A 10,516-nucleotide genomic window follows, 5' to 3' on the forward strand; every position below is an offset into this window, starting at 1 on the left:
ATATTAGTTTACGGAGGAAGTAGATTATAGCGGTTTGACAGGATACTTGACACATGGGCCCGCTGTCAGGTGCCAAATGTCCGGTGACCAGACGCCGCTATTGGTCAACTCGTCTCCCCTGACCTTTCTCCACACAGTCGCCGGGAGAGGACTACGGGAGCGCCTCGCGCCTGTGTTGCACGCACGGCCCCGCCGGCTCCGGCCAACCCGACAGCCGGCGGACGAGCCTCCCAGCGCCGCCGCCTCCAGCCCTCCCCTCTATTTCTCTCAGCTCTCTTTCGCGACTCGCCGGAGTCGGAGGGGACATGGAGGCGCGGTTCCCCGCGACCCAGGATCCACACAGCAGCCAGATTTTGCCGTGCCCAGCCGCCGCCCATCCGGTGGAGCACCCCAGCACGACGAGGTGGACCGGCAGCGAGGAGGCAAGTGATGGGGACGGTCCCCGATCCGGAAGGATCCCGCGCCGGACCACCGTTCTTGGGGGCACGAGTAGCAGCACCGGCCGTAGTGGGCGCGCGAGTTGCCGTCTGCTCCAGTGCATGGGCGCGCGAGTGGCCACAGTCGCGCACGGCGCGCGAGCAGGAGCACCGGCCGGACTGGCCGCGCACAACAGCAGCCCCGTCCGCGCACGGGCACGCGAGCTGCTGTCTCCAGAGCACGGGCGCGCCACAGCGGGAGCCAGGGGCGCGAGCAGCGGGGGCAGGGGTGGCCGGGTCAAAGGAGACGTCCCCATCTGGACGAGGCGGCGGAGCTCGATGCGCCACCTGCTGCTCCCTCCGGCTGCCGTCACTCCTGATGTTGCTGCCGCCCGCTGCGGCTGCTGCAGAGAAAAGCGGAGAAAGAACGTCGGGGCGGCGGCAGCTTGCCTCACCGGCGGCTACCGGCGGTCCGGCGCGGGGTCTTCTGGATCGGGGCGGCAACGGCTATCGTATGGATCAGAAGGAGAACGAAGACCGCTAGTCAGATGTATTTTTTATCAGAGGAGAAATATCACACTGACATGTGGCCCCATGTATATTTTAACAGTCAACCAAACTCCAGTCAAACGCCGTTAGTTTTTGCTGCCACATCATCACTTACAGTGGGGCCTATCTGTCAGTTTTAGAGTCAGCAAGTGTTTATTTGAGCGATCAGTGTTTCTTGAAAACCGTCACCACAATGATGGTGGTTTTTTAAAATAAATTGAATGGTGGCGGTTTTATGAATTAGGGTTCCTAATTGTGATGGTTTTTTACAATTTACTCTTTTACTTGAGCTTTACGGAGAGAAATTGACCTGGCAATCGTTGATTGGTTTAAGAGGGAGGCTGGGGCCCCACCCCACAGAAAATCAGGGGGGGGGGGGGGGGGGGGGGCGGTGGAGACTATTAGGGGGAAAGCCCCGTAACAGGTCCATAACAATCCCGTGTGTCTAGCATTTTCGCTTAAAAAGAGGTTACAATTTTTCTTCCCGGCAACCGATTGACAGGTGTTGAGTAACGTCTCTCCCGTCTAACAACAGGAGCTATGTTTCTTCGTCGTATTTTTTACACGAGGATAGGCCAACGACAGGGTCGAGGGCGAGGTTCTCGGAGGGCGTCGATGCCGCACAAATCCGCCACCGGAGCTTCTGACGCCTGCATCTGCGCGTCGCCGTCGGTCCCCGACCGAGCCGTCATGTTCGTGCGCTAGGTAGCGTTCTACCTGCTCGGTGAAATGCCGCACAGGCACTTCCAGTCTTCCCACCTCTCCGCCTGTACAGGTGATTAGTGAGGGATAGTTTCGTGTCTGCTTCTTGTTGTAGGGTAAGTTCATTTCTTCTTGTTTGTTTTGGGCTTTAAGTCGGTTATATAGGTCAGGTGACATTGTGATTTGATTTTTGTTCTTGAGTTAGGTACTCCCTCCGTTCCAAATTACTTGTCGCAGAAATGGATGTATATAGAACTAAAATATATCTAGATACATTCATACATGCGATAAGTAATTCGGAGCGGAGGGAATGATACATTCTGTCAAACAACAAAGATAATATTTTAATTCCTACTTTCTCTATCCGAAAAAGTTTGTCTCTCAAATGGATGTATCTAGCACCAAGTTAGTGCTAGATACTTCCTCCATTTCTTTTTACTCCGCATATAAGATTTGGTCAAAGTCAAACTACACAAAGTTTGATCAAATTTATATAAAAAAATATGAACATCTACGATACTAAAACTATATAGTATGAAAATACGTTTCATGGTGCAGGGGCGGAGCCAGGATTTGAGTATAGGGGGGGCCAAGGCAACTCGGAAAAAAATCGTCTAGTGCTAAAAAAAAGTGTGCGCAACTAGAACATTGATACAATTGTATTCATTTAAATTCGGCCAGACAAATTTCAATACAATCAAAAAATAAAATACTTTCTCAGATCATAACTTAGTTGATGGGTAATTAAATTTTAGTGGAAATTATCATGCAATTCTGAAGGAAGTCATCTCCTCTTGAACTGGATTGATAACTTGCACTTTAGATTATCAATAGATAGAGCAACTGAAACAACAGGCTTAGAAATCGAATTAATCCTTAAGGTGTTTGGCGACGTTGTTCTATTCATAACCGTTTTGCAGATTGCACAGTCAAAGAAATTAAGAATCAATAGCATAGTAGATCACACAATCAAGATAATTAAAAATTGGATGGACAATTTCGCTGTACATAAGATGGGGGTTGAGAGACTAATAGACAATACTCCGGTCGAATTGACTAGTTGGCTTGACCATCGGAGAATTGAAGTGTAGTATGAAGGATTTCCCAACGCGGAGCCGGTGTCGCCTAGTTTAATCGGACTAAATTTAATCAGGATTAGTGAGGCAAGAAGGAGCAGCGAGCGACGGCGGGCTGGCAGCCTTAATCACGAGGGCTAACCTTAATCATGGCCTAATGGGCTAGTAGTTAGTACGTAGTAGATGGAAAGGAGGCCATGGCATTAGTGGGCTTTTCTATGGCCTTCCTTTCTCTAGTATTGTTTTTACTCTCTCCGTCTGGGCCAAGGGGGGCCAAGTACATAGACTGATCCAATCTCATTGCTAATTACTGGTAGCTCCTAGCAAAATTGTCGATCGTTAGGGGGGCCAGTCCCCTGCTCGCCCCCTAGCTCCGCCACTATCATGGTGCATCTGATAATATTGATTTCATATTATGAATGTTTATATTTTTTAATATAAAGTTAGTCAAATTCTACAAAGCTTGACTTTGATCAAACCTTATATACAGACTAAAAAGAAATGGAGGGAGTACATTCATTTGAGGAACTAGGTTGGGACAATCTTTTTTGGAAATGCACGTTGCCCGCAACAGGAGTTGGGTGGGGGGCTTCTGAACTGTGGATTTTGCACAGATGGTTTGCGAAACCAAGGATGATATCTTGCATACGCACGAGGTTTTACACTGGCAACTCATCTTAGCAACGTCAATGCATATCCACGAGGTTTCACACCGCCAACTAATCTTCAGTATAAGTATTACACCTTCAAGCTGCCATCCTGGTCCTGATTGATATTCCCTTTGTTCAGGAATACTTGTCATTAAAATGAATAAAAAGGGATGTATCTTGATGTATTTTAGTTCTAGATACATTCCTTTTTTGTCCATTTTGATGACAAGTATTTTCGGGCGGAGGGAGTACGTACCATTAAAAAAAATGCAAGAATACTCTCGTTGACCAACGCTGCCAATAAGCAGCGTTGCAGTTTGCTAACTGATTTTTGCAAAATATTTATTATTGGTTATATACATGTATGCTTAGTCCACAATTATTGAAGTCCCCCCTCCCCCACCCACTCAACCACCCACCCACCACCAACAACTGTTGATATGATTCAACCCTGAAGTAGCGAATCTCTTCAGTGTTACAACATTTCTCCTGTTTCTGAATCCATTCAGATTTTATTTGCACCCGTCCTTTTTGGCAACTTGTAAGCTTGATTGTGTCTCTCAGTCAATGAAGCATCCAGATTTATTCCTTTTCTTATCTTATCTTACCTTCTCTTAAATCATGCAGATGTAGTGAAAATTTCATGATTGGCCTGTTTTGTTTCTATTGGATTGCCCATCGAGCAGATTTTATTCGCATCATCTGTTGTTTCTGCTTTTATCCGTTCTGCGGCACTTTCTGAGCAGCGGCCTATCAATCTACCCGTATTCAGGTACTTTCTCCACTTCTCATAGCTCTAATCCATCGGTAATTGTTCTCTGCCAAACCGAACCGTTCTAGTTTCAGCCATTGACTGAAGCAACTTCCTATTGACAAGCATGTACTCACCATTTGTTTCCTTTTCTATCTGAACAGTGTGGATCTGAGGTTCTCTCTTGGCGGTTGACTTCTGTCTTCTGTTTGAGATGTTAAGAGTAGTGATGGCTTAGCCACAGATCAAACTTCTTCGCGAAGGTGACTACATCTAGTTCTTATTCCCGACTGTTTTTCCCTTACTGAAATTTTATTTTAGGTGAGAACTACAATTTTGTTTCAAATGTTGTGCCTTTGCTTACATGATGTTAATACGATGAACTATGTTATCACAACATTTAAGTAGTGAAAACTGTATTGGCCAGTACTGACCTTACCAGTGGGTCTGGTAAAAACTGGAAGGGCCTGTGCCTTATCTAATTTTTTATTATCAAATATATTTTTATACCTATGTCAGTTTTGAACTAATCCATATGATAACTGGGCTGTAGAAACCAGCTCCTCCAGTATTCGTTTCTCAAACCAGTAGTATTTCCCTTTCTTAATTTCCGGATGTCTTCCTTCTTAATGGGTAGCTTGTGAGAAAGCGTTTATTGTTTTCTCGTGACAGAAAAAACAAAATCAGTGTTCCAAAATCGAAAATGTTGAACCTTTCTCAGTACTCCGATTTTTTTTTCTTTTGTCCAGAACTCCTCTGATGTCATAACTCCACGAAATTTTGCACACACCTAGAAAACTTTTGCATATTTGTTTTTTTTTCTAGTTTTTTTATTTTACTGTTCATCCGCGGGACATCTACTAAAATGTTACATTCATGCTTTGCAAATTGTTGCAGTTTCCTATATTTAGTATCTGAAGACTGAAGTTATTGAAAATATAAATGTCAAATAAGCGGCCATATCTTACGACCATGTTTACTAGAATATAAACTTCATTAACCTTGTTAACTTTTTAAACCTCTTGAAACAGGTCGTTCCTGTCATCCTGCAAGTTTGCCATTCTCCCAAATAATTTGCTTGGTACTTTTGGTGGATCTCCCTCATCAAGTTCGTCTGATGGCAGTTGTATTAACTCCTCTCGTTGGATCATGTGTCAATAGGTTGATAGATATCATAGCAGATAAGACAATTATGATTCTAGGGGCAAGAGACGATCTTGATATTCTACACCAAACAATACATCATATACAATACTATCTTCAGGATGCCGAGCAAAGGAGAATGGAAGATTTAGCAGTTAACAACTGGCATGGTGAGCTACGGGATGCAATCGATGAGGCTGATGATATTTTCGACCTAATTGAAGGAAGGAAGCTACTTAAAGATATTCCTTCATCATCAAGAAACACACCTGCATGTAGTGGCATTTCATTCTTATCTTGCTTTACTGATATTCTGAAGCGTCATGACATTGCTGCTAAAATCAGAAAGGTCAACACCAGAATAGAGAATATCTCGAAGCTGGGTCAAAGTTTTCTAACACGTTCCGATGTGGCACCTGTTGGTCAAAGAGCAATATCTAGATCAAGAAAGAGTTCCAACCTTGTTGAGCCTAACCTTGTTGGGGAGGAGATCAAACATTCTAGTAGGAAGTTGGTGGAGTTGGTGCTTGCAAACAAGGACAATAAGTTTTACAAACTTGCAATTGTTGGAACTGGAGGAGTTGGCAAGACAACACTAGCTCAGAAAATATTCAATGATGAAAGAATAAAGGGGAACTTCAAGAAACACTTGTGGATTTGTGTTTCACGAGATTATAATGAAGTTATTCTTATGAAAGAGGTGCTAAGAAGTATCGGAGTTCGTTATGACACAGATGAAAATGAGGGGGAGCTTAGTAGCAAGCTCAAAGCAGCCATTCAAGAGGAAAGTTTCTTCCTTGTGTTGGATGATGTTTGGCAGACTGAGGTGTGGACTAATCTACTGAGAATCCCATTGGATGCTGCTGCTACTGGGGTGGTTCTAGTAACTACTAGAGATGATATAGTTACACGGGTAATTGGGGTGAAAGATGTGCACCGTGTTGAGTTGATGCCCGTAGACGTGGGATTGGAGCTGCTCTGGAAGAGTATTAGCACTGAAGAAAGAGATGTGCCCCATAATCTGCATGATATTGGGCTGCGTATAGTCAGGAAATGTGGTGGAATTCCTCTTTCTATCAAGGTTACTGCTAGTGTTCTAGCAACAAAAGAGAAAACTGAAAACGAGTGGGAAAAGCTTATAGACAGAAGTGCTTGGTATGTGAGCAATGTTCCTACAGAGCTAAGTGGTGCTTTGTATTTGAGTTATGATGATCTGCCACAATATCTGAAGCAATGTTTCCTGTATTGTGCCTTATATCCAGAAGATCAGTTTATGTTACGTGACGATCTTGTAAGGTTTTGGGTCGCTGAAGGTTTCATAGAAAAACGGAAAGACCAACTTCTGGAAGATACAGCTGAAGAATATTACTATGAGTTGATACACAGGAATCTCCTTCAACCAGACCCTAGATTTTATGACCATAGGTGGAGCAAAATACATGACCTTTTAAGGCAACTTGCTCAACATTTATCAGGTAGAGAAATATTTTTTGGAGACCTACAGTCATTGGAGGCTAAAGATTTGTCCAACCGACGACGCATTTCAGCTTTTACTGACAAGGATTCTGTAATGCTCTCCAATGTGGGTCGGGAGCATATTATTAGAGCAGGGACATTGATGATTCGCTCTCGCGAGACACCAAGAATTGCAAATACAATATTCAGGAGACTTCCATCCATCCGAGTTTTGGATCTGACGGATTCATCTGTAGAAAGTATTCCAGATTGCATTGGAAGTTTGATACATCTACGATTACTTGATCTTGATGGGACAATCATAACTTATCTTCCAAAGACCATAGGTTTTCTCATAACCCTGCAAATACTAAATTTGCAGAGGTGTAATGCTTTGCGCAACATTCCTATGGAAATCACTCGGCTGTGCAATTTAAGACGCCTTGGTCTTGGAGGTACAGCAATAGATCAGGTTCCCAATGGGATAGCCAAATTAAAATTTCTTAATGATTTGGAAGGATTTCCCATTGGCAATGGAAATGATAATACAAAAACACAAGATGGCTGGAACTTGGAAGAGTTGGCTCTACTTTTGCAGATGCGGCAGCTTCATATGATTAAATTGGAAAGAGCAGCTCCCTCTAGTACCACTACCAGTGAAATACTAAAAGACAAAAGGCATCTCAGAGTTTTGAATCTAGAATGCACTGAACGAACTGAAGAATATTCAGAAGAAGAAATTAGCAATATTGAGATGATCTTTGCTCGGTTAATCCCCAAAACCTTGAAGACCTATACATCACAGGATTCTTTGGTCAGAGGTTTCCCGCCTGGCTTGGTACTTCCCATTTGTCCTCAGTGAAACAACTGTACCTCACAAAATGTAAATCATGCGTGCATCTTCCACCAATGGGGCAGCTACCCAATCTGAAATATCTGAAAATTGTGGGGGCAGCATCAATAAACAAGATTGGGCCTGAATTTCTTGGTTACAGGGAGACTAGTCCCGGATCTTTGGGGGTAGTTGCTTTCCCCAAGCTTGAAATATTGGACATAATAGATATGCCCAACTGGGAAGAGTGGTGCTTTGTTGAAGACAGAGAAAATGATGCAACAGCAGGGATAGGAGGGGAAGAGGATGGAGGTGTTGATATACAAAATCGGGAAGGCGTATCTTCATTTCTGCAGCTGCTGCCGCATTTGAAGGAGTTGAGACTCCTTGGCTGCCCCAAGCTGAGAGCCCTCCCGTGGCAGCTTGGAAAGGAGGCAACTAGTTTGAAGAAGCTCAAATTAGAAGGAACAAGCTGCTTGAAGGTGGTAGATGGCCTTTTGTTCCTCACTGAGACCCTTCAAATCATGGGCTGTGAGGGTCTGGAGAGGGTATTGAATTTTCCACAGGTGAGGGAGCTGCGTGCACAGGCTTGCCCAAAGTTAGAGCGTATTTGCAGCTGATTCCTCTGGCTTGGGGAGATTGGTTCTTGACTTATCCACCAAACCGAAGTTGGATAACAAAAATGTTTCCAGCTGATTCCTCTGGCTTGGGGAGATTGGTTCTTGACGGTATGCTTTATCAATGAGCACAGAAGATAGTGTTTGCAGCTCGACCTTGTTAAACACAATTATGTAGCGTGTCAGGATTACATTACTTGCGCATATATGTTAGGTAGTTAGGAAGGACATTTATCTTAACCATAGTCCTTATCTCTACCTCGTTCTTCCTTCTCAAGATTGTAATCCCAACTGCTGTATGCGCTATCCAGGGAGGTGCGCCCCTGGCCTATATAACACGTAACAGCGCTCCCACGATGGGTAAGACGCTTTCGCCTATTCGCACATGGTAATCAGAGCCTCCTCTTCCAAACCCTAGCTGCTCCATAGTCCCAAGCCATGTCTTCCTCCAGCGCCGCCCAAGCAATCTCGGCCAGGTCACGGAGAAACTCTCCCGGACGAACTACGTCCTGTGGCGAACTCAGGTTACGCCGCAGCTGAGGGGAGCTGGGCTCTTCGGCTACGTCGATGGAACGACGCCGGAACCCACCCGCCTCCTCGTCACCAAGGACAAGGACGGCAAGGAGTCGTCGGAGCTCAATCCCCTCCATCCCATCTGGGTGAAGGAGGATCAGCAAGTGCTCGGCTACCTCCTCAACAACCTCTCCAAGGAAGTGCTGATCGCGGTGACCACGGTCACCATCGCGCATGCCCTCTGGGTGGCGCTTGCAGGCATGTTTTCTTCTCAATCTTTGAGCCATGTCAACAATATTCGCACTGCCTTGATCAATGCACAGAAGGGCACCCAATCGGTTGCTGCATACTACGCTCATATGCGTGGCCTTGCCGATGAACTCGCCGCGGCCGGCAAGCCCATCCAGGATGATGAGCTCATCTCCTACCTCCTGCATGGGCTGGATATGGACTACCAGCCCCTCGTCTCCACCCTCGACGCCCGTGTCACGCCAGTCTCCATCGACGAGCTGTACTCCATGCTGAGCAACTTTGATCAGTGTGTGGCACAGTTTCACAGCACCGGCGGTGGCTTCAAGTCCTCGGCCAACGCCGCCACTCGCGGGCGCGGCGGGTACTCATCGCGCTCTCGCGGTCCTCCTCGACACAAGGGCAAGCAAGGCGGTGGCGGCTCCAGCAACTCCTCTCGCGGCGGACGTCCCAACTTCACCAACAACAGGGGCCGTCGCGGCGGGGGTGGCAGCGGTGGCGGCTCGGGCGGATCACGACCTGATGCCGTACGTTGCCAGATCTGCCGCAAGCCTGGCCACATGGCCAAGGACTGCTGGTATCGTTTCGATGAAGACGACGCCTCCTCTGTTGAAGATGACAAGGTAGTTGCCGCCGCTGATGGGTCATATGGCGTTGATACTAACTGGTATCTTGACAGTGGCGCTACCAACCACCTCATGGGAGAGCTTGAGAAGGTGACTCTTCGTGAGAAATATCATGGCAAAGACCAAATTCACACGGCAAGTGGTGCAGGTATGAGGATAAGTCATACAGGTCATTCGGTTATACGTACCCCTTCTCGCAAGATTCATCTTAGGAAAATTTTGCATGTTCCTAGTGCCAACAAAAATCTTCTCTCCGTTCATCGTATTACTATTGATAATCATGTATTCATTGAATTCCATCCTTTATTCTTTTTGATCAAGGATCAGGCCATGAGGAAAGTTCTCTATCGAGGTAGATGTGTTCGAGGGCTTTACCCGTTGATTCCGGAGTTTAGAAGATCAAATAAACAAGCTTGTGGTGCTATCAAGCTTTCATCCACACGATGGCACGATCGTTTAGGACATGTATCTTTTTCTTTGGTTGAACATTTGCTTAGGAAAAATAAGCTCCCGTTTGTTGGTGAGCGGAATATTGAAACTATTTGTGATTCTTGCCAAAGAGCAAAATGTCATCAATTACCTTACCCCATATGTACTAGTGTTTCCACTCAACCTTTGCAATTGATATTATCTGATGTTTGGGGTCCTGCCCCCACCTCGGTTGGTAGACACACATACTATGTTAGCTTTATTGATGACTATAGCAAATTTTCTTGGATTTACCTTCTTAAGAAAAGATCCGATGTTTTTCAAGTGTTCAAAAATTTTCAAGCACTTGTAGAACGCAAGTTTGACAACAAAATTATTGCTGTCCAATCCGACTGGGGGAGGGGGGGGTATGAGAAGCTCAACTCCTTCTTTCAAACTCTTGGCATATCTCATCATGTGTCATGCCCCCACGCTCACCGACAAAACGGGTCTGTCGAACGCAAACATA

General features: G+C 45.5%; 1 pseudogene across 1 annotated transcript; it reads left to right on the top strand.

Annotated features, from left to right (window-relative positions):
- Positions 1–3,793: 3,793 nt before the first annotated feature.
- LOC125509984 (putative disease resistance protein RGA4) lies at positions 3,794–8,553 on the top strand (annotated as a pseudogene). The gene is made up of 4 exons (XR_015602448.1): positions 3,794–3,934; positions 4,021–4,165; positions 4,309–4,465; positions 5,176–8,553. The product of XR_015602448.1 is annotated as a putative disease resistance protein RGA4 (transcript).
- The last annotated feature ends 1,963 nt before the right edge of the window (positions 8,554–10,516 follow it).

Source organism: Triticum urartu, chromosome 5A (assembly GCF_056163025.1).
Source record: "Triticum urartu cultivar PI428250 chromosome 5A, HENAU_Tu73, whole genome shotgun sequence".
NCBI classification, from domain to species: Eukaryota; Viridiplantae; Streptophyta; class Magnoliopsida; order Poales; family Poaceae; genus Triticum; species Triticum urartu.